This window comes from Nicotiana tomentosiformis, chromosome 7 (genome assembly GCF_000390325.3).
Source record: "Nicotiana tomentosiformis chromosome 7, ASM39032v3, whole genome shotgun sequence".
Lineage (NCBI taxonomy): Eukaryota > Viridiplantae > Streptophyta > Magnoliopsida > Solanales > Solanaceae > Nicotiana > Nicotiana tomentosiformis.
The window spans coordinates 44,539,144-44,566,065 of NC_090818.1; the positions used below are offsets into that span (position 1 = coordinate 44,539,144).

The 26,922-nt window shown below is 38.9% G+C and overlaps 1 long non-coding RNA gene across 1 annotated transcript in view; it reads left to right on the forward strand.

Moving 5' to 3' along the window:
* Positions 1-12,210: 12,210 nt before the first annotated feature.
* The window catches only part of LOC138896477 (uncharacterized), a 107,783-nt gene continuing 93,071 nt past the window's right edge, over positions 12,211-26,922 (forward strand). Inside the window, exon 1 of the long non-coding RNA XR_011409655.1 lies at positions 12,211-12,305. This is a non-coding gene — a long non-coding RNA (uncharacterized lncRNA). The remainder of the gene's footprint in view (positions 12,306-26,922) is intronic.

Sequence of the window (26,922 nt, forward strand, 5' to 3'; positions counted from 1 at the left end):
TGGCATGTTCTAATTCATACTGCATTTATATGCACAACGTGAGAGTTGTTGGGTTTGGATCGGGTCGGGTAATGGTGGGGGCAGGAATATTGAAACAAAGACCCGATATACTCTGACTAACTCCATGATTTCATAGGAGTCGTACAAATGGAGGTGTTGGATTATCTTTACGCTATCCAAATCAATACCAATACCAATTAGCGTAAAGGCCTGCCGTCTGCTTTTTTCTTTTTAATTTTTCTATCTCAAATTGTTTGGTACTTTTATTATTTGAAAGAATAATACTTTTTCCCTTTTAATTCTATGTTTTAAATAGATTTTACTGGAGTGGTATTTAACTTTTTTTATGTAGTTATTAATTATGTTAATTTACTTTGTGATTTGTTTTTCAATGTACAAAATCTTCTTCATCAACGAGAATTAAGTGGGTGGACCCATGTACTCCAAATCATGAACTACTAATTTATAAATAAATAAAAAAACCAAAGAGAGTAATTGTAGTAAAATGTCGGAAAAGTTTCGATGCCCAAGTAATATATAAAAGCTAGAGACATCTGTTCACATAATTATTAGGGGTAATGAAAGTCTAATTGAATATTATTAATTTGTTTATTTTAATTTTAAGTTGTAACATCTTGATTAGTAGACTATTGCATATGGACTCTGTAATTTTCCTTCCGCTGAAACTTTTTATCCATACAAGTATTATATTTACATGGATCAACGCCTAATAAAGTTATACTTAGCAAATTGATATAAGTCAATGTTTTGTCGTGTTATGGTATTTTAATATTATGAAAGTAAATGTTGTTAGCAACTAGTCAATTCAATAGAAGAAGATGAAAGACGGTTGGGGACTTGGGGGTTTAAAAAAGAATTTCATGAAAAATAAAACTGGCTTAAAGTTGTGGACTTGCGCCAATCAAGGGATTGTTTAGTCAATAGGAAACAAGAATAAACAGACTTATTGTATCTTATTATTGCAATCTTCTTTAACAATGCCCTTTAGGAGCCAAGTCAATAACCTACTCCTTCAAAATTCAGACTTTCAAACTTCAAACTGTTTCTCAAATACTTTTCTTTACTTTAAAATAATAATATATGTTGTTCTTAATCAAAGATATCGGGTTTGAATTCTAGAAATAAAATTGCTTTTGTGAGCAAATATTTTACATCTCAATGAAGAATTTTTCGACTCGAAATTGGATTTAATCGGATACCAATACGAATATCGGACACTGAATGAGAAACAAAAAGAAAATGTTTAAATGCATCTTTAGAATCATCACTCGGTTTCTATTTCGTTGTCACTTTTCTTCTCCTTTAATTTAATTATGAATGGAATACTCCCTAAGATTTTCTAGGATGCCACTTTTTTCAACACGCATTACGCCATAAGACAAGTTCACCCTTCCTTGCATGATTCTTGCATAATATTAAGGAGTTCACACTAAAGGGTTTTTCGTCATTTGGATAAAAAGCAACTTTGATTTTTAAATTTTTTCCCTCAAAATCTGTTACGTTCGCAATAATAATAAATGTAATAAGAAGTACTTTAAAAAAGAGATAATGGATTCCAAAAGTGAATAACGCGGGAATTGCTAAAATTGATTAAATTGACATAGATGGGGATAGTGATCAAATAGGTTATTTTTTCTTTCATGTGACGGTGCTTTAATTTCCTAGTAGAATATTATGCATAAAATTATCTTTCTTCCCTTTTCAGCTCTTGTTTAATCAAAATGGAAAAGTTTTGGCAATGCTTTTTCTGGTGTAAACGAACAGAGTAAGGTTGCAATAAAAAGTCTAAAGTGAACTACACTATCCTATCCAAGACTTTGAACGCTAGTTGATAGGAAAAACACACATAAGAAGACAAGAGATGCCTATCTGTATTCCAGTTAGTGTATGAGTCCAATCATCAGCTAATAAGATCTTATCTTAAGGCTATGAAATTGAATAAAATTATCAGACGTTCGGACAAATTGACTCGAATTTGAAAAAAAAAAAAAAGTACTACTTGAAGATGCAGTTGAAGAAAAATAATATTTGAAGCATGGGCACTAAATTCACTTAGAAAAAGTTTGTGAAAGTTTTGGTTTTTTTTTTTGAGTGAAAATCATTATTTTACTTAAAATACATTTGAATTTATTATTTTAATAGTATCTAATAAACAATTCAAATACTAAAGTTCAACAGCTACAAATGATGATAAAGCCAAATCAATCAGTATTAGAAAATATTAGGTATAACGTTTAAAATATTGAAATACTATGTGACGCTTTATTTGAGATATTTACTTACCATCACCGTATGTTTATATTGATCCAATAAATATATTATATATTTTTCATAAAAATATGGTTATCACTAAATTATAATTATTAATTCATATTCTCACATTTAAGTTATCATTTAACTATAATAAATTAATATGGTTTAATATAAACACCTTTACAAGTAAGTTTTTATGATCACCCCTGAATTGAATCAAGTACCTCTTTTAATATAAAAGGACATGGCACAATCCATGTATAGTATGATGTGCCAAGTATTGTTTTTCTTATTTTATTTTAAAAAAAGTTATTCCACCCACCTCCTAGAGATGTGAAGGTATGATTTTTACCTACAAATTTTTATCTTTTACAAATATTTTTGAGAAAAAGTTTACGGTTAAATACAATTTCAACTCCCAATTTTCTCTTTTCAACTCTCAAATATAAATTCTCCTAATTTGTGAGGGGTTTAAAAAAAAAATTATCATTTTCAACTTCAATTAATATCCAATATTTTCTATACGCCTTAAAACTGGGAGAGAGAATTATCAAATGATACTCCATTCAGCATAATTAAAAATCGAAGACTCCAATTAATGATCGTAAAAGGCTAAATGATCTAAATGGAACATTACTTATCGGATACCCTTTTTTTCTTGCCCTATTTTCTTCGGTAATCTTCGTATCTTAAGGCCTCATTTGTTTGCACTTAATGGAGGTCTGAATTTTAATCATTCAGATCTCAGATATTAAGTATGTTTATTTTTAAAATCTAAATTTTAATTATTCAGATCTTAATCATTAAGTGTGTTTGTTTTTTTAACTTCACAACCACTTAATGGGTCTGAATAGGTCTGTATGATTAAGATCCATAACAGAGACTTAATTTCATTAAGATGTTATCATCCATATCCATTATTAATTATCGTCGCCGTCTACCATTATCAACTACTACCATGCGACCACCATTATCCTCAATCATAGCCGCCGCCATAATCGACTACCACCACCCACCATCTGCACCACTCCCACCACCATCATTCTCAAACACAAACAACACTCATCAACCTCAACTACCACAACTAACCACCCCATCACCATCAACAACCATAACCGGTATTGCACATCATTATTAACTACCACCACCTACCACTACCTTCCTCAATCACAACTACCACCACCACCCGCCATTATTAACTATCACCACTCACCATCACCATCCTCAATCATAATCGCCTCCTAAGTTGCTCCGATACGGCAGTTTAGGTGTCGTACCCGTGTCGACACGATACTAGTATGGGTATGGGTATGGGTAAGGGATCCGTACCGGATTTGGTCAAATAATTTTGGGTACTTTGACCGCGACGGACGAAAAAATTCGAGACATGATACAAGTTGATTCACGAAATCAGAACCAAAACTAGGGCGAATTTGAAGAAAATAGCATACCTTATCCAGAACATCAATTCTTTACTTATCTACAACTTGAAAATAAAAAAAAATTCACACTTTACAAGCTATACATAATTATTACACCAAATTCCTCATAGTTTAGATATATATATAATTTTTGAATTATTTTTAGCCGGATCCCCGCACCCGTATCCGTACTAGGATCGTTATCCGTGAATCTTAGAATTTATATCTCGAAGGATCCGACCTCTAGATCCGCACCCGTGTCGGACACCCGCACCCGTGTTCGAGCAACTTAGATCGCCACCACTACTAACCACCACTAGCTACTACCCTGAACTACAACCATCAACCCAACCTACCACTAACCACCGCCTCTAGAAGCACCACTGTTAGCCATCACTACCAGCAATCATATTTAAAAAATATATTTTTTTTATTGATAGAATATTAGATTAATTAGTATTTCATTTGAATTTTATATTTATTAATTTTCAAATAAAGATAAATTTTATACATTCAGATGTTAAAAATTAAACAGTATTAATCATTTAGTTTTCAGATTTTAATACACATCTTAATATTCGGATGTGTATTCAGATTCATACGACTTAATCTTTAAAAAAAAAAACAAATGAGGCATAAGTTACTCCTATCAAATTTGGCCACTTCGCATGAAAAGAATAATATAACGTGTACCTATTTTGTCCGTCAACTATGATTTAATGTGACCTCGTTCTCCTTTCATAGTTAGATTCGTGAATACCTTATTAATAGTTTTTTTTTTTTTTTTGCTAGTCCTTATTTATAGTTCACTCTAACTGAAGTTAATTATTATGCATATTGGTAAGAAATGCATATTTATTGGAAAGATCTGCAATGCACAAGAAAAGGTTATTAGATGAAGGGTTTCTCCTTATATAAAAAAAATTCTTTTCTGTTTAGGAAGGAAAAAGTTCTTATCAGAGGGAAAATAAAAACTTGTGTCAGAAGAAAACTTTCAAAACTATAATAATGTGTATATCATATAAAGTTGGCATGCTGTGATCCAATCTTTCAATTAAAGAAATGATCTTCTTAGAGATATGGTTCTAGATTTAATTAACTGGATGCATTCCCTTGTTCGCTTGAGATCGATTACATAAACCCGTTTTCTGTTTAGGTTAAAAGCACAAGATGGAACTAACTTGATGTGTATTTAATTTTTCTTTGTCTTATTGTTTCAAATGACAATTGGGTCGAAACTGGTTCACTTTGATTCATTTTTGGCCTTTTTTTTTTTTTATGGTTTATAGTATTTACTTTTTTAGATATTAAGAAAAAATTAATTATTTTTTTAAAGTTGCTCTTGGAGTAAAGAGTATTGAAGTATTTGTTATATTTTTAATCAACAAATTAAATAGATAATAAAGGTTAATATAGTTAATTTTATTCTTAATTAATGTTAAAAAGTGAATTACTTAATATACGTAAAAAAAATAAAAAATAACTAAAGTGGACCAGAGGGAGTAATAATCAACTTTTAGATATTCTTTTTCAATTTCAACCAAATATTTTATCCAATGTTTAGATATTACATTAACTTCAGATCAACCGGGGCAGAGTTACAATATTAATTAGGTAAAAGTTTAGACAAATGAAGTAGTTTTTGTTTAGATTCTTTATTTATACTTAAATTTTTAATATATATATATATATATATATATATATATATATATATATAAAAAAACTGTAAATCAATAATTAAACGAGTTATAGTTTCGATAATTAGTTCATAACCCATAAACTTTAAATTTTGACTTGACTATACAGATTATTGCGCTCGCAGAAAAGAATGGAAATGTGATTGAAATTGAACTTTTCAAAATTCTAAATGATTGACGGTTCATATTATGAGGGACCTCTGGCTTGGAAAGTAGGACCAAATACAAATGGATTTCTTATAATAGTATTATGGTATCATAGGCTATTAGCCCCGGTTCGGACAACCCTCTCTTCTCTTAATGTTTTTCACTTAGATAAATATATATTTTTCGTCTCTGCCCAAAAGTAGTTGTTACGTTTTACTATTGGTGGGTGAAATTTAAATGATCTTTGACAAAAACTTTTAAAGAAAATTTGCAACTTAGTATTTTTATATGTTTTTAAATATATGAATTTTATCTTTATAAATTATATACTATGAAAGTTAATTAAATTAGCTCTGGATATGTGAAAAAGGACAAAACGTAAGTATTACAAGGAACATCCTAAATCCTCATAAAGAATTAATAGGCTGACACATTGCAATCTAAATTAAATGATGGGAAGCAAAAGAAGAGAGTTGTGATCTAGAATATAGGATCTAAGCAAGTACATGCATGCTTTAGCAATGGGCAAAAATTAGTGACTGTAGGTCAGAATGAGCATGTGCTAGGTCTTCATAAGATGACCAAATCAATTATTCAAAGCCTTTAGATAGAAGTCCTAGTATCTAGGGAAGGTTTCCTTGTATTAATAAGTTTTGCATTTTAAGATTAAAATTTGTGTGCCTAAATATGATACATAGTATGTACTACTTTATAACTGTTTACCCTTAAAAACTGGATAACAATTAAATTTACATGTGATTTTAAAAATACGCGGATAAAATTGATACAAATGATAAATGAAGTTAGATTAAATAAGTAAAAGGCGTAATATATTGCCAAACCAATAAGGAGAGTGATCCCGGACTCAGTAACAGCTTAACGAAGTGCCTGCCTTCGATCTCGGGCTCACACTAATGAAGAACTGATGAACAAAAGTAAGAATTTTGGATAATAGAGAGAATAGGAATATACTGCCTTGATATGCGAGTTACAATATGTCTAATGAACAGTTATTTTTTCCTTTATATAGTGGGAGAGTTTCACCCCAAGTACAATTCTAAAAAAGGATAAAAATCTTTCTTTATGCTAATCACTGATTCACTGCTAATACTAGCCGAGATTTACGCCGTGACATCCGATTGGGCACGGATGTCACGGCTCTTTGTTAGTCGTGTTCGGCCGCTTGGTAATGCTCTCCGAAGTTGAGGGACTCGAATCGGACCCGGGAGATGTGGCCCCGATGCTTTCGAGGGCAGATGTTATGCTCGATCCCCGATGTGAGAGGTTTTTCGCCTAGACTCCGATTCCTTATGATCACGTTCCAATCCCGTTTGTCTGACCGGGAAACCGAGATATTTAACGGACTCGATTTTACCCGTATATAGATAGTCCCCTCGTTTCTTAGGGAGGAGGTTTACCGAAACGATGAGAAATAATAGATGTTTCTCACCTCCTTCTTTAATATGCCGCAACAGAAACGACAAAGAAGCCGAAATATCCCGTCAATCGCGTCGTTCTGACTTCAAACACGTGTCAGCCATTGGCGGGTCACCTCTGAATGCGAAGCGTCATGAAACCTCTATAAAATCATTCATTCTTTGTTCATTTTTAACTGTTTGACCAAGCTTCTACCTTCGATTATTAAAGTTGTTACTCACCTTCTTCGTACTTCCATATCTTTACCTCCGTTCTTCAAAATTTCTTAGTAATTTCTGGGTTTTTACCTAGTCTTTACCCCAAATCAGCACACTTGACTCTTCATTTTTCAAAACCTTTTCTTAGACCTTTCAAGCTTTTTCAAATAACAATGGCCAAAATAACCAAATTTGTTCATCAACAAGTCACTTCTTCTTCTTCCCAACCGACCACTAAAATTGAGGCGGTCACTCCTGATATAGTCATCCTCGAGATGTCTGCTCCCGGTGCGGCTACCGATGAACCCCCTCCCGAGCCTCCCTTGAAAATGTTCATCCCTGGGGGCTGCTCAGTCCCGGATGACTTTAAGGTCAAAAAGCCCTCATCGGTGCAGGGCTGGTGTGAAGGAGTATCAAGGTATATATACTCCATTACCGAAGACGTCATTCCCGTGGTCCAAGAGGACTGCAACTGAGCGGGTAAGGATGTAATAAGCCTAGGGCTTGAGGACTCCATCACTACCAATGTGGAGGAATATCTAAGTGTTTACACTTATCCCTTTACATTGGGCCCGGTGGACCCGGTTATCTTGGGCTTCTGCAAGAGGTACGAATTATGCCTCGGTCAGATCCACCCGTCGTTATGGAGGGTCGTGATCCTCCTTTGTTACTTCGTGAACAAGACTGAATCCCTTCGGTTCACCATCGATCACCTACTCCGCCTATACAGTCCCTGAATCTTCTGAGGGGGACTAATAAAGCTAACACGCCGGGCCAGCAAAGCCCCATTCTCGAGTATAGATGAGTATCGAGACTGGGGCTGGAAGGGATGCTTCGTTCGGGTGAAGACCGAAGACTTGGTTCCCTCTGAGTTCATGCCATTCCCTGAGAAGTAGAATGCATCTCGTAAGTACATTTTCCCCTTGAACACCATTATACGTTCATCTCTTTGTTTCTTACTGGCACTTGTGGTGGTGCAGTCGTCGCTCGAGTCCCAAACGCTATCTCTCGGCTCAAGGAGTGGGTCGAGGGCATTTGTTCACAAATGCCTTATTCCGAGCGCACATGGCGCAAACTCTCGAGGGGCCGATGGGAGGCCTGTTCTCACGGTAAGACCTTTCCCTAAATAGGTAACATCGGGATCTCTCTTTCGCATCGTACTTACTCTCTTCTCTTCACTTTTATTTTTGTAGGTTTGCCTAAGACCATTGAACTTAGGCCTTTAGGAGGGGACGAGGATGTGTCCTTATCCGTTGACCCCTCCGCTTTGGGGTAGCTTGGGGCTGCAGCGGGGGAAAAGAAGAAAAGGAGATCTTCGGGCTCCCCGAGCTCAGAGTAGAAGAAGCCAAAGAGAAGGTTGGCCTGCAAGGCAAAGGAAAGTTCTAGATCTAGAGCACCCAACTCGGACTCGCTTCTTCGGATCAGGGATGAGCCCGAGGAAGGTGATTTATTCGTAGCCCACGGGCCGACTCCTCCCCAGGAGTAGGCAGCTATTGAGGCGGAGATCCACAAGGCCGATCTCCCTCAGACCCGGGAGGTTGATGAGAAAACCAGGGCTGAGACTTCCCGGTATGCCGGCTACGCTCCGAAGGAGGCGCCCGGTGTAATAGAGATTTCACGATCGCCTTCCTATACTGAGTCCATGCTCGAGGAGGCCCGAGCAGGGAAGGAGAGGTCTAACAAAGGGGCTCATGGCGTGGACAATCCCCCCGTTCCTTTTTTGACGCTGTGGACTCGTATGTCTTGGAAGACTTTTCCGGGCAGGGCGACCTGGAAGTGTCGAGAAAGGACCTATCTTCAGAAGTCAGTAGGCTGAACTCGGGCCCAAAGTGAGTCAACCAGTTCACCACCCCGAGTGTGGATCCCGACCGTAAGAGGTCCATAATTATCACTGTCCCGAAGGATGCCCGGGTTCTTTCTGCTCCTGTGGGAGTAACGAGCTACCTCTGATGCCTGGTGACCGAAGAAGACCAGGCAAAAATGAATGAGATGGACATGTCGTGCCTGTTCAACGAAGCGCAGCAGGCGCTGAATTGGGTAAGGCATCATTATGCTCTTTTGAACTTTGACTTAGTTTCTAATATTTCTCATATTTTCTTCTTTTATCCTATTGCGGGCCTCGGTACTTAATCATGAAAGCTGTCTTCGGTACTGGGCTGAGGTTAACCTTCTTAAGCTTGAGGTCAAGGAGCTTGCCTAGAAAAGAGATATGCACAAGCTTCTCAGCAAGCAATACGAAGGGGCCATCAAAGACCTTCAGGCCGAGCTGGATGAGGCTTAGAGGGGGGCTTCGAACATGAGGCGGGAACATGCCGATCTGGTCGAAAAGGTAAAGGTTTTTGAAGTTAGCAATGAAAAATTATCCATGGCGACTAACGACCAACACTCGCAAGTTCAACAGAAGATTGACTGGATTGACCAACTCTGAGCTGAAATGAATGAGGTCGAAGCCATGGCCGATGGTTGGAAGAGCAAAATGGACCGGCTGGCTTCAGAAAAGGAAACCACCCGGGCACAGCTAGCATCAGTAGAGGTTCAACTCCGGGTGGCAAAAGAAAAAGCCGACAAGCGGTCCCAGTTGAATGATGAACTCTGATCACAAGTGAGCTCGGCTCTGGCAGAGCGGGACGCCCTCGGTAACTAATGTGAAGCTATAAAGTCCCAGCTTCGCATAATCTTCGCCGATGCTGAAGAGATGGTGGCCCACTATAGGGCCAATATTGAAGTAGCTGAGGCTCGCGTGAATACTACTATTGTTACATCCCGCATTTTGGTACAATAAAGTTTCATCGTAAGTTAATGGACGCAAGTTCGGGAATGAAATTATTTCGTGATTATAAGCATTATGCTAATTTAAACAAGTGATGAGTAAATTGGTGAAGGTTAGAGGGTAAGAAAATTGAAAAAAAATTAATTTCGTCAAAGTTTGATATTCTGGGATAAAATATGGCCCGAGCTAAAATACCCGGTATTTATGGACTAGTACCATACAAGGTACCACATGGCCATGATAGTGAGGTGTATAAGGTATGCTAAAAATGAGTAATATTTTAAATAATTTGGGATAATTCTTAATTATATAGATAATCGAGTAATTATTAATTTTGGTGGGAGATTAGCAATTAATTAAAATATTGGTAGCTAATTGGTTGGGAATGGCTAAGAATTAACGTGGCAGCAACCTAATTAACCTAAGTGACTCTTCAAATCATTTGATAATGTGTCATTCTTAAAGGCTTAGTCATTACCTTAGCCACACCCACTAAGGTATAAGACTCCAATTCATTAAGAGATGGATGAAGATATAGGTAATAGATGGGATTTGGAATTCTCAACAATCTTGATATCTCAAAAAAAGCAATATTTAAGTAAGCCTTGAAATGATTTTCTCATATGCTCTTTCGAACTTTGACTTAGTTTCTAATATTTCTCACATTTTCTTCTTTTACCCTTTTGCAGGCCTCGGTACTTAATCATGAAAGCTTTCTTCGGTACTGGGCTGAGGTTAACCATCTTAAGCTTGAGGTTAGGGAGCTTGACTAGAAAAGAGATATGCACAAGCTTCTCAGCGAGCAATACGAAGGGGCCATCAAAGACCTTCAGGCCGGGCTGGATGAGGCTTAGAGGGGGGCTTCGAACATGAGGCGGGAACATGCCGATCTGGTCGAAAAGGTAAAGGTTTTTGAAGTTAGCAATGAAAAATTAGCCATGGCGACTAACGACCAACACTCGCAGGTTCAACAGAAGATTGACCGGATTGACCAATTCTGAGCTGAAATGAATGAGGTCGAAGCCATGGCCGATGGTTGGAAGAGCAAAATGGACCGGCTGGCTTCAGAAAAGGAAACCACCCGGGCACAGCTAGCATCAGTAGAGGTTCAACTCCGGGTGGCGAAAGAAAAAGCCGACAAGCGGTCCCAGTTGAATGATGAACTCTGATCATAATTGAGCTCGGCTCTGGCAGAGCGGGAAGCCCTCGGTAACGAATGTGAAGCTATAAAGTCTCAGCTTCGCATAACCTTCGCCGATGCTGAAGAGATGGTGGCCCAGTATAGGGCCAATGTTGAAGTAGCTGAGGCTCGCGTGAATACTACTGTTGTTACATCCCGCATTTTCGTACAATAAAGTTTCGTCGTAAGTTAATCGATGCAAGTTCGGGAATGAAATTATTTCGTGATTATAAGCATTATGCTAATTTAAACAAGTGATGAGTAAATTGATGAAGGTTAGAGGGTAAGAAAATTGAAAAAAAAAAATTAATTTCGTCAAAATTTGATATTTTGGGATAAAATATGGCCCGAGCTAAAATACCTGATATTTATGGACTAGTATCATACAAGGTACCACATGGCCATGATAGTGAGGTGTATAAGGTATGCTAAAAATGAGTAATATTTTAAATAATTTGGGATAATTCTTAATTATGTAGATAATCGGGTAATTATTGATTTTGGTGGGAGATTAGCAATTAATTAAAATGTTGGTAGCTAATTGGTTGGGGATGGTTAAGAATTAACGTGGCAGCAACCTAATTAACCTAAGTGACTCTTCAAATTATTTGATAATGTGTCATTCTTAATGGCTTAGTCACTACCTTAGTGGGCCCCACACCCACTAAGGTATAAGACTCCAATTCATTAAGAGATGGATGAAGATATAGGTAACGGATGGGATTTGGAATTCTCAACAATCTTGATATCTCAAAAAAAGCAATATTAAAGTAAGCCTTGAAATGATTTTCTAGATTTACATGTTTACTGTTACGTTACAAAGGCCTCTTATATATCTCAATTCTCAAGTAGTCACGTACCTGGGGTATGAATTATAAGGACGACTAGAGCAAATCTAAGTTGATCAACATAAGCAATGAAAGATCTTCACCAATTCGAAGCAACGTGAGATTTTGCAATATTAAGGGAGTACGGTGTAATCTTTCTCAAGAGAATCGACTCAGGTATGTTAAGGCTAAGCTCTTCCTTCATTTTGTATGATCTCGTAATTACACAAGTTTGATAACGAGGTATAAAGAAAAAAATTCATGTCCCGGAATTTACGTATATTTTTCTAGTCTTGTAAGTTACAATATTCTCCTTATCGGGATTTCATATTCAATTGAGTATTTTCTTTTTCCAGTCAATAGAACAGAAAGTCTATATATACAGTATTACATTATTTTCATTACCATCGAGCTATAATTGATGGGCAGGCCCCTATTGGGCAACCTCTGATCAAATGGTAAGTTATATACCGAGCCTAATGTGGCTGAGCGCCTATTAGCGAGCTCAGTTGGCCGAGATACAGAGTCTAGTATGGCCGAGCGCCTATGAGCGAGCCTACTACGGCAGAGAAGTTATACATATACCGAGCCGTATAAGGCCGGACAACTATTTTACTTACTATATTGAGAGAGTTGAGTCAGTATTAGCATGTAAGCATATCTTCAGATTATCATTGACTTCCAGTTGCTTTCAGTTATTATATTATCGGTTCAGTTTCAGCATTCAGTATAGTGCCTTACATACTCGGTACATTATTTTGTACTGACGTCCCTTCTCTGGGGGCGCTGTATTTCATGCGTGCAGGTTCAGACAGACAGACAGGTAGACCTCCTTATTAAGTGTTGCCCAAGTTCAGCTTGATTAGTAAGCTCCATACCCTTCGGAGTTGCCAGGTCTAGAGCTTTACGTACATCTTTGTGTGTGTGTGTGTGTGTGTGTATATATATATATATATATTATGAGTAGGTTGGAGCCTTGTTCCGATCACAGTATATCCATCAGTAGAGGCTTGTAGACATATCCTGTCGGTAAATGCAGTATGTTGGGCTTGTAGGCCTTTTATGTACATTTTGTTGGATTGTCAGCTGTAGTAGTTATGACGGCCTTATCGGCCCAGCTTTTTATTGATATTTAGTCAGTATTCGTAATTGTCTTGCAATGTGGCCCGTGGCAAAAGTATGACATTATACGTTGAGAGTCCCTTAGTCGCAAGTTGGTACGCGAGGATAGGTGAGGCACTGAGTGCCGGTCTCGCCCCCAGGTTCGGGGCGTGACAAAAGTGGTATCAGAGCAGTTATATCCTAGGGAGTCTACAAGTCGTGTCTAGTAGAGTCTTGTTTATGGGTGTGTCATGCACCATACTTATAAGCAGGAGGCTACAGGGCATTTAAGACTGTCACTCTTTCTTCTTACTCTAGATCGTGTGGTAGAGCTCCGTTGTAAGAACTCAATTTCCTAAACTCTATCTTATTCATAATACGACGATACCTACATCCAGAAAGATGGTTGGTAGAGATATAGCTGTGGAAGAGTTGAGTTAGAGAAACTCAAGTTTGCATCATTCCTATGATAGAAAAATGTGAGGTCTTCAACAATTAAAAAGAGAGGTTCAGAAGATAGATACATCCCGCATTTTCGTACAATAAAGTTTCATCGTAAGTTAATCGACGCAAGTTCGGGAATAAAATTATATCGTGATTATAAGCATTATGCTATTTTAAACAAGTGATGAGTAAATTGATGAAGGTGAGAGGGTAAGCAAATCGAAGAAAATGAATTTCGTTGAAGTTTGATATTTTGGGATAAAATATGGCCCAAGCTAAAATACCCGATATTTATGGACTAGTATCATACAAGGTACCACATGGCCATGATAGTGAGGTGTGTAAGGTATGCTAAAAATGAGCAATATTTTAAGTAATTTGGGATAATTCTTAATTATGTGAATGATCGGATAATTATTAATTTTAGTGGGAGATTAGCAATTAATTAAAATGTTGGTAGCTAATTGGTTGGGAATGGTTAAGAATTAACGTAGCAGCAACCTAATTAACCTAAGTGACTCTTCAAATCATTTGATAATGTGTCATTCTTAAAGGACTAGTCATTATCTTAGTGGGGCCCACACCCACTAAGGTATAAGACTCTAATTCATTAAGAGATAAATGAAGATATATGTAACAGATGGGATTTGGAATTCTCAACAATCTTGATATCTCAAAAAAAAGCATTATTTAAGTAAGCCTTGAAATGATTTGCTAGATTTACATATTTACTGTTACGTTACAAAGGCCTCTTATATATCTCAATTCTCAAGTAGTCACGTACCTGGGTATGAATTATAAGGACGACTAGTGCAAATCTAAGTTGATCAACATAAGCAACGAAAGATCTTCACCAATTCGAAGCAACGTGAGATTTTGTAATATTAAGGGAGTATGGTGTAATCTTTTTCAAGAGAATCAACTCAGGTATGTTAAGGCTAAGCTCTTCCTTCATTTTGCATAATCTCGTAATTACACAAGTTTGATAACGATGTATAAAGAAAAAAATTCATGTCCCGGAAGTTACGTATATTTTCCTAGTCTTGTAAGTTATAATATTCTCCTTATCGGGACTTCATATTCAATTGAGTATTTTCTTTTTCCAGTCAAGAGAGCAGAAAGTATATATATACCGTATTACAGTATTTTCATTATCATCGAGCTATAATTGATGGGCAGGCCCCTATTGGGCAACCTCTGATTAGATGATAAGTTATATACCGAGTCTACTATGGTCGAGCGCCTATGAGAGAGCCCAGTTGGCCGAGATACAGAGCCTAGTATGGCCGAGTGCCTATTAGTAAGCCTACTACGGCAGAGCAGTTACATATATACCGAGCCTTATAACCTTATAAGGCCGAACATCTATTTTACTTACTATATTGAGAGAGTTGAGTCAGTATCAGTAGGTAAGCATATCTTCAGATTATCATTGACTTCCAGTTGCTTTCAGTTATTATATTATCAGTTCAGTTTCAGCTTTCACTATAGTGCCTTACATACTCGGTACATTATTTCGTACTGACATCCCTTCTTTGGGGGCAATGCATTTCATGCGTGCAGGTTCAGACAGACAAACGGGTAGACCTCCTTATTAGGTGTTTCCCAAGTTCAGCTTGATCGGTAAGCTCCATACCCTTCGTAGTTGCCGGGTCTAGAGCTTTACGTACATATTTGTGTATATATATATATATATATATATATATATATATATATATATATATATATATATATATATATGTTATGAGTAGGTCGGAGCCTTATTCCGATCATAGTATATCCATCAGTAGAGGCTTATAGACATATCTTGTCAGTTAATGCAGTATATTGGGCTTGTAGGCCTTTTATTTATATTTTGTTGAATTGTCAGCTGTAGTAGTTATGACGGCCTTGTCGGCCCATCTTTTTATTGATATTTAGTCAGTATTCGCAATTATCTTGCAGTATGGCCCATGGCAAAAGTATGACATTATATGTTCAGAGTCCCTTAGTCGCAAGTTGGTACACAAGGATAGGTCTCGCCCCCAGGTTCGGGGCATGACAACTACTGAGTACGTGATACGACTATCCCATAGGGAGACCCTCAAAGATATCCATTCCCGAGGCTTTGACCTGTCGGTCTAGATCGAGGAGGCAAAGAGACTTGAGATCAAGGCCAAGAAGCTAGCTTAACCCAAAGATGAAGAAGGATCTGAGGGTTCCGAAGAACCCAAAGGCCCCGACGGCTCTGAGGACGAGTTGGGTTCTGGTGAAGATCAGGCGTAGATGCCTTAGGATTATTTTGTTTTGCTGTTTTGTATCCTGTATATATATTTTGTTAAGGCCGTTTTTGTTGGTCCTTTGTAAAGATATTCCGAAATATAAAATATTTCCCTTTTGGCAATGTGAAAGTCTATTATCTTAGCATCTTTTTACGATTGCAAATATTTCTAATGCCTTAGCGCAAAATCAAACGTAGTAATAAGTCACTTTTCGAAGGTCCGAACAAGACCCGTCCTCGATGTAATTTTTTCTCGAACTTGTGTAAGCTCGGAGTGAATGGAAATTTCCCCAAGATGCTTCTTTAAATGTTATTAGACTGTATCTTTGCCGAGGGAAACCTTTGAATAGGTTTAGAATTTTGTTGAAGGCCTTATGCTTTGATTACAAGCTTTGGACGTCTCCGGACCATTTTTAGAGTGGTCGTAGCCTTTTAGGTTTGGGTACTGCCTAATAGGTTTTGTGCCTCCGGGTTTCGATAACCCGAGGCGCTCAAATTTATCTTGGACGGCATTCCCTGAGTGGGGGTAGCCCTTTGGGTTCGGATAAGGGTGGCCCTTCAGCTCGATAGTTACCGGGTAGGAGTAGCCCTTAGGCTCGATACTTTTAAGAAGCAAAAATTGTTTGTTAGCAAGCTAGAAACTTTCTTTCATTTCTGTGTGTAATGTACAAGATTGAAGCATTCAAAAGCTTGTATTATGGCCGGGGTGACCTATGCGGGCACGGTTCATTCGAACGTTTGGCCATTACAATAAATCCTAAACACCGAACCTAAACTGTTCTAGCACAAAGTTTCCTTCCTTTCAAAAAATCATGACCCGAGGGTCATGGCCCCCAATATTCTAGGTCGATCTTAGAGCGGGCTCGGATACTACTGATGCGACCATTGACTCCGATTTAAAATCGGTCTTTGACTCTAAGTTAGCACGGTTTATTGTTGCCTAGTTAAAACCTTGCTGGAAAACCCATTTGGGACAAAACCGGTTCAAGGATAAAAGAGTGCAATGCGTGCTTTTAGACCTAACAGCTACATTTTCCTTTAGTTGTTGTCTGCAAGTGTTATCCTAATTCGTAATATAAAAAATAAAGAAAGTGAATAAGGCCGTACCTTAGCAGTAGTATCGTTTTAAGTGAGTCACGTTCCAGTTGTTTGGTAGTTGTGTGTTGTTTTCTACTTCGAGTTTATACGAACCTTTAGCGGTAGTCCCAATCACTAGATATGGACCTTCCCAATTCAGTCTTGATTTCTCTTTGTTCGGGTTCCGGGTGTTCTGTGTTACTCTTCTTAACACCAAGTTCCCGATATTGAAGTGTCAGAGGTTGGCTCTTCGGTTGTAATATCTTTCTATCCGCTGCTTTTGGTTGGCTAGCCGGACTGGAGCAGCCTCGTACCTCTCATCCAGTAGTTCTAAGCTCGTGCTCATGGCCTCGCCATTTGATTCTTTCATATCGGAACTTGAGGCTCGGTTCTCCCACCTCGACCGATATTAGCGCTTCGGCACCGTAGATCAACGAAAATAGAGTTTCTTCGGTATGCCCACAAAACATCGGGCAGAATTTCCTTCCATTTTCCGTTGGCGTCGGTCAACCTTGTCTTAAGGTTTTGAAGGATTGTTTTGTTTGTCGACTCCGCCTGTCCGTTCCCACTAGGGTGATAGGGTGTTGACAAAATCTTTTTGATCTTATGGTCCTCGAAAAATTTGCTTACCTTGCTACCGATGAACCACTTCCCGTTATCACACATTATCTCGGCTGATATACCGAACGAGCATATTATGTGGTCCCAAAAGAAGTCGATGACTTCTTTTTCCTGGACCTTCTCAAACACTTGAGCTTCGACCCATTTAGAGAAATAGTCGGTCATAAATAGTATAAATTGAGCCTTACCGGATGCCCATGGTAGGGGACCGACGATGTCCATTCCCCATTTCATGAACGACCAGGGCGATAGGACTGAGTGTAGTAACTCCCCGGGTTGGTGGATCATTGGTGCGTGCCTCTGACAGCCGTCACATTTTCTCACAAAGTCCTTCGCATATTTTCCATATCGATCCAGTGATAGCCGGCTCTGATTATCTTACGAACCAACTATTGTGCCCCCGAATGGTTTCCGCAGGTGCCCTCGTGAACTTTCCTCAAAACATATTCGGTGTCTCCCTGCCCCAAGCATATGGAGAGTGGGCCATCGAACGTTCTTCTGAACAGAGTATCTTCGGACAGGCTAAACCTGGTTGCCTTCGTGCGCAGAGCTCTCGATTCTTTGGGATCCGAGGGCAACTTCCCAGTCTTCAAATAGTCTATATACTTGTTTCTCCACTCCCAAGTTAAACTTGTTGAGTTTATCTCAGCATTGCCTTCTTCCACTATTGACTTCATGAGTTGTACGACTGTCCCCGAGCTGAATTCATCGTCATCAACCGACGACCCCAAGTTAGCCAAAGCATCCGCTTCGCTATTTTGATCCTGAGGCACGTGTTGTAGGGCCCATTCCTTGAATCGATGTAGCGTTACCTGTAGTTTATACAAGTATCTTCGCATTCGTTCCTCTTTCACTTTGAGTGTCCCATTAACTTGGTTTACCACAAGGAGGGAGTCACATTTAGCTTCGATCACTTCGGCCCCCAGGCTTTTAGCCAATTCGAGACCTGCAATCATGGCCTCATACTTAGCCTCATACTCGGCCTCATTGTTAGTCAATTTTACAGTTCTAATAGATTTCCTAACTGCATTATTCGTAGGTGGATTCAACACAATGGTGAGTTCAGACCCCTTTGCGTTCGAGGCACCGTACGTAAAGAGGGTCCAGATTGTCGAGGAGGTCCCGGAGGTTAACAAAATTCCTTTTTGATTTCGGGTATTAAAGTTGGCGTGAAGTCGACCACGGAGTCTGCCAAAATTTGAGATTTGATGGCGATTCAGGGTCAATATTCGATATCGTACCCGCTAATATCCACGGCCTATTTGGCCAATTGTCCCGAGAGCTCGGGTTTGTGCATTATATTCCTCAATGGGTAAGTAGTTACGACACATATGGGATCACATTGAAAATATGGCTTTAACTTCCTGGAGGCACTTAGCAAAGCAAGCGCCAATTGCTCCAGGTGAGGGTACCATGTTTCGGCCTTACTTAGAGTCCTGCTAACATAGTAGATAGGAAATTGCGTACCTTCCTCTTCCCGGACTAAAATTCCACTTACCGATATCTTGGATACCACCAAGTATAGGTATAACTGCTCGTCCAACTTCAGAGTATGAAGCAAAGGTGGACTCAAAAGGTACCGTTTAAGTTCTTCCAAAGTTTGTTGGCACTCCGGGGTCCACGAGAAGTGATTCGTTTTATTCAATAATGAAAAGAACCGATGGCTATTATCAGAGGACCTTGATATAAATCGACCCAAGGCGGCTATGCGCCCGGTTAGCCTTTGAACGAACTCGATATTGTCCACTACGGTGATGTCCTCTATAGCTTTGATTTTGTAGGGATTGATCTCAATCCCCCGGTTGGACACCATGAATCCAAGGAACTTCCCGAACCCGACCCCGAATGCGTATTTCTCCGGGTTCAGCTTCATATTGTATTTCTTTAGTATGTTGAAGGTTTTCTGCAAATGTTCCAAATGGTATTATGCTCGCATGGACTTAACTAACATGTCGTCAGTGTAAACCTCCATTGATTTTCCTATTTATTCTTCGAACATACGGTTTACTATGCGTTGGTAAGTGGCACCGTCATTTGTTTAGTCAGAATGACGTTACGTTATAACAATAGGGGTCGAATTTAGTGATGAAGGAATTTTGTTCTTAATCTCCCAGGTCAATACGAATTTGGTTGTACCCGGAATAAGTATCGAGAAAACTGAGTATCTTGTGGCCGGTCGTCGCATCGATCATGCAATTGATATTAGGCAAAGGAAAAGTGTCTTTAGGGCATGCCTTGTTCAAGTCTTTATAATCTATGCATATTCTTAATTTATTTCCCTTTTTAAGCACTACCACTACGTTAACTAACCAATCCGGGTATTTAACTTCCCGAATGGAACTTATTTTACGGAGTTTGGATACCTCGTCTTTGATGAATGCATGCTTTACTTCAGACTGAGGCCTCCTCTTTTGTTTAATCGGGTGGAGTTTCGGATCCAAGCTCAGCTTTTGAGTAGTTATTTCTGGCGGGATCCATGTCACATCAAGATGGGACCAAGAGAAACAATCTATGTTAGCTATAAGGAATTCAATGAGTTTTTTCCTAAGCTCAAGAGTTAACCCCATTCCCAGGTATATCTTCCGATCGGGTAAGTGTTCGATCAATATGGCTTGCTCCAGCTCCTCGGCCGTTGACTTGATGGCATCGGAATCGTCAAGGGCGATGAATGACCTGGGAACTCCGTAGTCATCATCCTCGCCTGCTTTTTGCTTATCCGATTCGATCGGGGCCGATATCTATGATTGCTATTTAGTTTCTTTCTTCCCAATCGACTTTGGGTTCTTTGATGTCGAGAGAGTGGATATCGAGATCACCTCATCGACCGCGAACATCTCTTTTGTGGTCGGCTGTTCTCCGTAAACTGTTTTGATTCCTCCCGGTGTGGGGAACTTCAATGCCCGGTGTAGTGTCTAGGGTAGTGCCCTCATGTTGTGAATCCATGGCTTTCCGAATAGAGCGTTATACCTCATATCCCCCTCGACGATGTAGAACTTCGTTTCCTGAATGGTTTCGGCGGTGTTCACTGGCAGGGTTATCTCCTCTATAGTAGTTTTACATGCCATGTTGAATCCGCTTAAGACCCGGACCGTGGGCACTTTTTGGTCTTGTAGACCCAGCAACTCTACGACCCTCGATCTGATGATATTGGCCGAGCTACCTGCATCAATCAACACACGCTTAACTCGAGTTTATTTATGAGTATAGAAATTACCAGGGCATCGTTATGCGGTTGCATGATGCCTTCGACGTCTTCATCATTGAAAGAGATAGTCCCCTCCGGCATGTAATCTCGGGTTCGCTTTTTCCTTGTAATACACACCTTAGTGTGCTTCAGCATTGGCCCCTTGTGGGATGTCGACTCCACCGATGATCATATTGATGACGTGCTGAGGTTCCTCTTGCTCGGTCTACTTATTGGAGTCCCTATTACTGAAGTGATTTTTAGCTCGATCACTCAGAAACTCTCGGAGGTGTCCGTTATTGAATAACCGGGCCACTTCTTCTCTTAGCTGTCGACAGACTTCGGTCTTGTGACCATGGGTGCCATGATACTTATACATTAGGTTGGGGTCTCTTTGGACAGGATTAGACTGCAATGGTCAAGGCCACTTAGTATCTTTGATGCGTCTGATGGCTGATACGATGCCGACAGCATCGACGCTGAAGTTGTACTCCGATAACCTCGGTGCCTCCCTAGACCTGATTGGTCCGTCGAAACCATTTTTGCTCATGAGTCCCCGGTTATTATGACCTCGTCGAAACCATTCCTCACTGGGTTACGTCCGGATCCACTGCCCATTCGATCTTCGTTATACTGTTGGTATCGATTTCTGCTCGGTCTTGGTTCATGATCGACAACTCTCTTAGACATGTTATTAGTTCTAATGGGGTATACAGACCTAGAGGGGGGCCCGAACTGATCATCTTCCACTTAGATTTGTGATTGGTACCTGTTATGGACGTCAGCCCAAGTTACCGCCGGGTACTCTATCAAATTCTGTTTCAGCTGTTGTGAAACCAAAGAGCTTTGGGGGTTGAGTCCTTGAGTAAATGCTTGAACAGCCCAATCGTTCGCAACAGGGGGAAAATCCATCATTTCCATTTGAAACCTCGACAAGAACTCCTTAAGCTTTGCATTATCACTTTGTTTGACCTTAAAGAGGTCTGATTTTCTGGTCTCGACTTTGATGGCCCCAGCATGAGAGTTTATGAAGGCATCCGCAAGCATAGCAAACGAATCAATGGAATTAGGGGCAGGTTGTGATACCATATCATTGCTCCTTTAGACAGGGTTTCCCCCTAACTTTTTTAGTAGAACTGACTCGATTTCGTAATCTTCCAAGTCACTTCCCTTGATGGCACATGTGTAGGAGGTCACGTGTTCATTCATATCCGTGGTCCCGTTATACTTTGGGATTTCGGGCATACAAAACTTCTTTAGGATCGGTTTCGGAGCTGCGCTCGGAGGGAAAGGTTTTTGGACGAACTTCTTGGAATCTAGGCCTTCCAATATCGAGGGTGCTCATGGGATTTGATAAACCCTGGAATTATAGGTCTCTACTTTTTGTCATTGGCTTCGATTTTATTTTCTCCCAATTCTACTCGTTTTGTTAGTTCCTTAATCATCTTTATTATCTCGGGGTTGGTCCCGGGTTCAGCTTCACCCGGCCTTTCTGTGGTCGATTCATTTCTGCGAGTGTTTTCACGAACGAGGCTATTGCTGCCTGTTGAGCCTGTAACATTTTGAAGATCACTCGCAAATTGATCCTATCACCTTCGCCGTCGTGTGTACTCTAGGCTATCGATCAGGATCCCCCGCGAATGCTATTTCTAGGTCGTTAGGCAAGTTTGCTTTGTTAGCCACATGTGAGTTAGCATCGATCGGGTCTGCGGCTGGAACTCTGTTGGGGTCAACAGGGAGCACCTCATAGCTGGGCACCATATTATTGTTCTCGCCGTGGTGGCTAGACTCAGCATCAATTCAAATGGGCATATTGGGAGTTTATCATTTTTTTAATTTGACCTGAAATTAAAAGCTCAAACAACAAGTGTAAAATAGAGTGCGTTACGGAAATTTGTATCAAATTGCCACGATTATCCTTTGCCCTACGGTGGGGGACAAACTGTTTACTGATCACGCCCAACTATGCCTTATAAAAAGGACTAAGCGGTCGTTGCAAATATAATCCGGTTTACAAGTCCGAAGTCGAATCCCACAAAGAACTAAGGCTTAGCTACAGTTGTTCAATATCGCTAAGAAATACAAGTCCAAATAATTTCCTAATTATAAAGATTATAATGTTTATTTTTATCTAATTAACTAACAAATACTAGAAAGCAGTAAAACTATCAATTAACAAGGATAAGGATTGGAGACAAGATTAAGGAGGTCTAGAGTTATGATTTCTCCAATTGTCGGAATCCTTCCCGCTACGTCTTCTATAATTTTTCCTAAGTATTCTCTACCGATCATGAGCGCTCCGAGTGTCATAATTCTCTCTCGAGTAACTATCACAATTTACTAGACATATTCTCCTAAATTACGCTAGCTGACATTAAGTACGGCTCACTCGGATCGCACCAAGGTTTTGTTATCTATAATCCCACCTTTAAACCATCTGTATTAATCCCTCATATACGTTAGGAGTGATGTTGTTCAACAACTACCTAAATATGCACTCTCTCCCGAGTAATACACACTAAATAGGCACAGTTGATTGAGAGCTCTTCAACCAACCACAATAATATCGTAGTTAAACAAATAGAGAAAATACTATGGCAAATCTATATTAACGTAACAGGAAAATCATCCTCCAATAGGTTCCATCAAAACCCTAGATAAGCAATTAGCTACTCATACTCATAGTAACAATATCCCAAATATTTTGCATAATTAAAGTACATAGTAAAGATGAAAGGATGTAGAAATCGATGATTATAACTCCCAACGGTTGATTCCACAAGCTATTCTTGCCTTCGGTTGCAAAAACATCCTCCAAAGTGGTGTTTTTAGGTCTATTTATATGTGTAGGAAAAGACCTAAACATGTAGGCAAAGTACTAGTCAAACCCGGAGATGAAATAAGTCTTCAAAACTCGGACTGTGCGCTCAGACCTGGCCTCGCGAGGCCTAACGCCTAGTAGACCTCGCCACAGGCCTGGCGTCGCCAGGTATAAAGCTTGGTCAATCTCGCTTCTGCCTGGCGTCGCCAGGTCTATCACCCGCTACATGCCTGGCGTCGCCAGGTATAAGGCTTACTCTAGGCCTGGCTTCGCCAGGTATAACACTTGGTGTAGGCATGGCTTCACCAACTTCTCCTTTTCAACTGCTCCTGAGCACGCTTTCGACTTTTAAGTATCCCTTTTTCTCTACTTTCATCTCCAATTCACCTACACATAAAATGGCCTTCATTACGAGCAAATAAAGTATAATTTATCATTAAAGCGTGTAAAATGCAAGGCGAATAATGTGCTAAACCATGAATTATAGCCACACATCAAAAGTCTAATAACGTCAAAAACCGACTCAAAAGTCACAATGCACTCATGGCTTGAACACCCAACATCCTAGAGAAGTCTAATAACGTTACCTATCCCTCATGAAATCATGTGCCCTCACAACAAGAAAAAAAGAGTAAGTTGAATCCACACACTTAAATCAAATGCTCAAATATACTTTAAGGACTCATATATATATATATATATATATATATATATATATATATATATATATATATATATATATATATATCAAAGAAAATCTCTCACTCTCACAACAGAAGTCACATGCATGCAGTTGGCACCATATGCTTGCCCTTAATGTAAATCTCTACTAATGTATGCTCGCTCGATCTAAAATCAATTAAGACTTTTTCATGGTTGTAATGTGGGCTAAGGGAAGGGTAGGATATATTTTAGGAATAGTGACTCACCCTCTTAAGCACTTTAACACATCACACAATTACTTTAAGCGTATTTTCTTCAATACCACTTCAATTTCACAAACAATATCACCCAAAAAAATATTCCCTTCTTCTTTAAGCACTACTTTAATTCATACCTACTAGAAAGAACAAGACAATAATTTATTCATCTCTATTTTTTCTTATTTTCTTCTCTCTTTTGTTTCTACTATTGTTTTTCCCTTTGCAGTTTCCGCTAGTGGTGTATTACTTTACAAAACAAGTGCACCTTTCTTCCTTTAATTGATTCCACTCAAAAGCCACCCCATACTTAATCCTTACTTCTTCTAGCGCTCATTTCACAATTAAAGTATTTTATGAGGTAAAAGGATCAAAACAATGTCAATTAAGAACAAAAAAGGTATAGGCTTGTAATGTGGGTGCCAAATAAAAATTTATAGGTTCAAAAGGGTTAACTAGGGATAAATTTTATTTATAGTAAACAATAAGCTCAACAAGATCAAAGAAAGCCTAAAATTATTTTTCAAATCGAGCATCACCTAAAATTTCGCTTCAACTCACATACCGGGCAAGTTCTAGACTCAATCATAAAAACATGGACTACACAATTTCTCACCACACATGGCACATGACTCACAAAGGACGGTTCCATTCCGATTCTCAAATAGTTTCAAGTATTCACCGAGCCACAAAATATAAATCATTAAGCTCAAAGTGAACACGAGACAAGAAAATGAGACATAAGCGTCAATAGATATGCTATCTGACTCAATAAGGCATCATAAGCAATTTCAAACTATAGGGAAGATAATACGCATGCCAAAGCCTAAATATGCTACTATCAAATAAGTCAAAGGCACCTAGGAATCTCATCTTTCTTCCTCTATTTATTTCCTAAATTCTAATCTACTCTAAAAAATATTAAAAGAAAAAATCACTACCCGGTTCAGACTACATCCCATGGAAAAGAATCGAGGCACAAAAAAAAATCAGGGTGATTATTACTACCTAAAAAATAAAAAGACATACTTTTGTATTATTTTTTTTATACTTTAATCCCTCAAAAAAATTGTCTAGGATATCCATCGTCGGGAAAAGTCCACTCTTTTTTTTTTTTCCATTTTTCTAAAAAAAAAAAAATTATCCAATTAAACTAACACAATTAAAATAGCGTAGAAAGTCACCTAGACAATCTCCTCACCCCACACTTAAAATTGTGCATTGTCCCCAATTCACACCGTATTAATAAGATGTTAAAAGAAACTCCCTGGTAGGCCAAAGGCTGAAGCACTAGTAGCTCATGGGGTACTCAGAATTCTCCCAGGCTTGGTCCTTCGTGTGGGTACCTCACACTTAGTTCCAACCATCTGGTTTGCTGTTGCATCCTTCCAATGGCTTTGCTTTCCATGCTCCTAGAAAATCAAAAATCGACGCTACAAAAATAATACAATTAAAAAAAACAAAAAATAAAATAAAATAAAATAAAGCAGTAAAGCTGGGTTGCCTTCCATCAAGCGCTTGATTTAACGTCGCGGCACGACGCGAATCACTTTCTGCCTCCACTTTGAAGTTATGAATTGGACCCCAAGTTTTGATTCTGCTCTATGATCATGCCCTGGGGTGGTGGAACGAATCTGACTGGCCCAATAAAATAATGTAGTATTATGCACTTCTTAGCCTTTAGATGAGGTGTGTAATCCTGACTTTCTGGCAAGAAGAATTCCAGAATATAAGCACCTTGTTCCTCATTCCTTGACTCCTCAAGTGGTTCGGATGACTCTATCTCTATATCATCATCCAAACACAATGTGGAAAAATGCGTGGAGTGTGGACCAATGCGCTCAACTACATGAACTTTGGGACTGTCAACATCCTCAACACCAATGACACTAAAGTCAACTAAATATGTACCCTCAATGTCCCTGGTTGACTCTAGTATTACTTCTTCAACATCAAGATCTTCAAAATCTATTTGGTTAGATTGTTGGTTTTCTACTCTGACCACCTCCATTTGCACCTCAATTTCATCATCTAATTCATGCTCTTCTTGGCTACTATCACCAAAATTGGCTTGCTGAGCATTAAAAGCTTCAACCACTTGACTTACTTGAGCCTCCAAGTTGCAAATAGTTGCCTCTTGCCTTTCTATCTGCAGCTGTCTTTTACTATTTTATTCCACAAGGCACTTTAACATATCCTTGATCTCTTTCAGGTCATCATCCCTAGGTTCTTTATTCCTATTAACTTCACAAGAAAAAGAAGAACCATCAAAGTAAGGGGTTGAGGGAAGATAAGAAATATAAGCACAACCATGAAAGTGACCATCTTGACCACCACACATATCACACACATTCCACACATAAGATTGAGTTGGTACACATAACTCGCTCTCGGAAATATTTTTATAATTTTGCCATGGGTGGTTTCCTCCACAATAGTCATAAGGAGGATTAAAAGTAGAATTACCAACATCAAAACTCTCATAATTCCAAGATGCCATGTTCTCAAATCAACAAGTAAAACAAACAAAAATAAAATAAAATA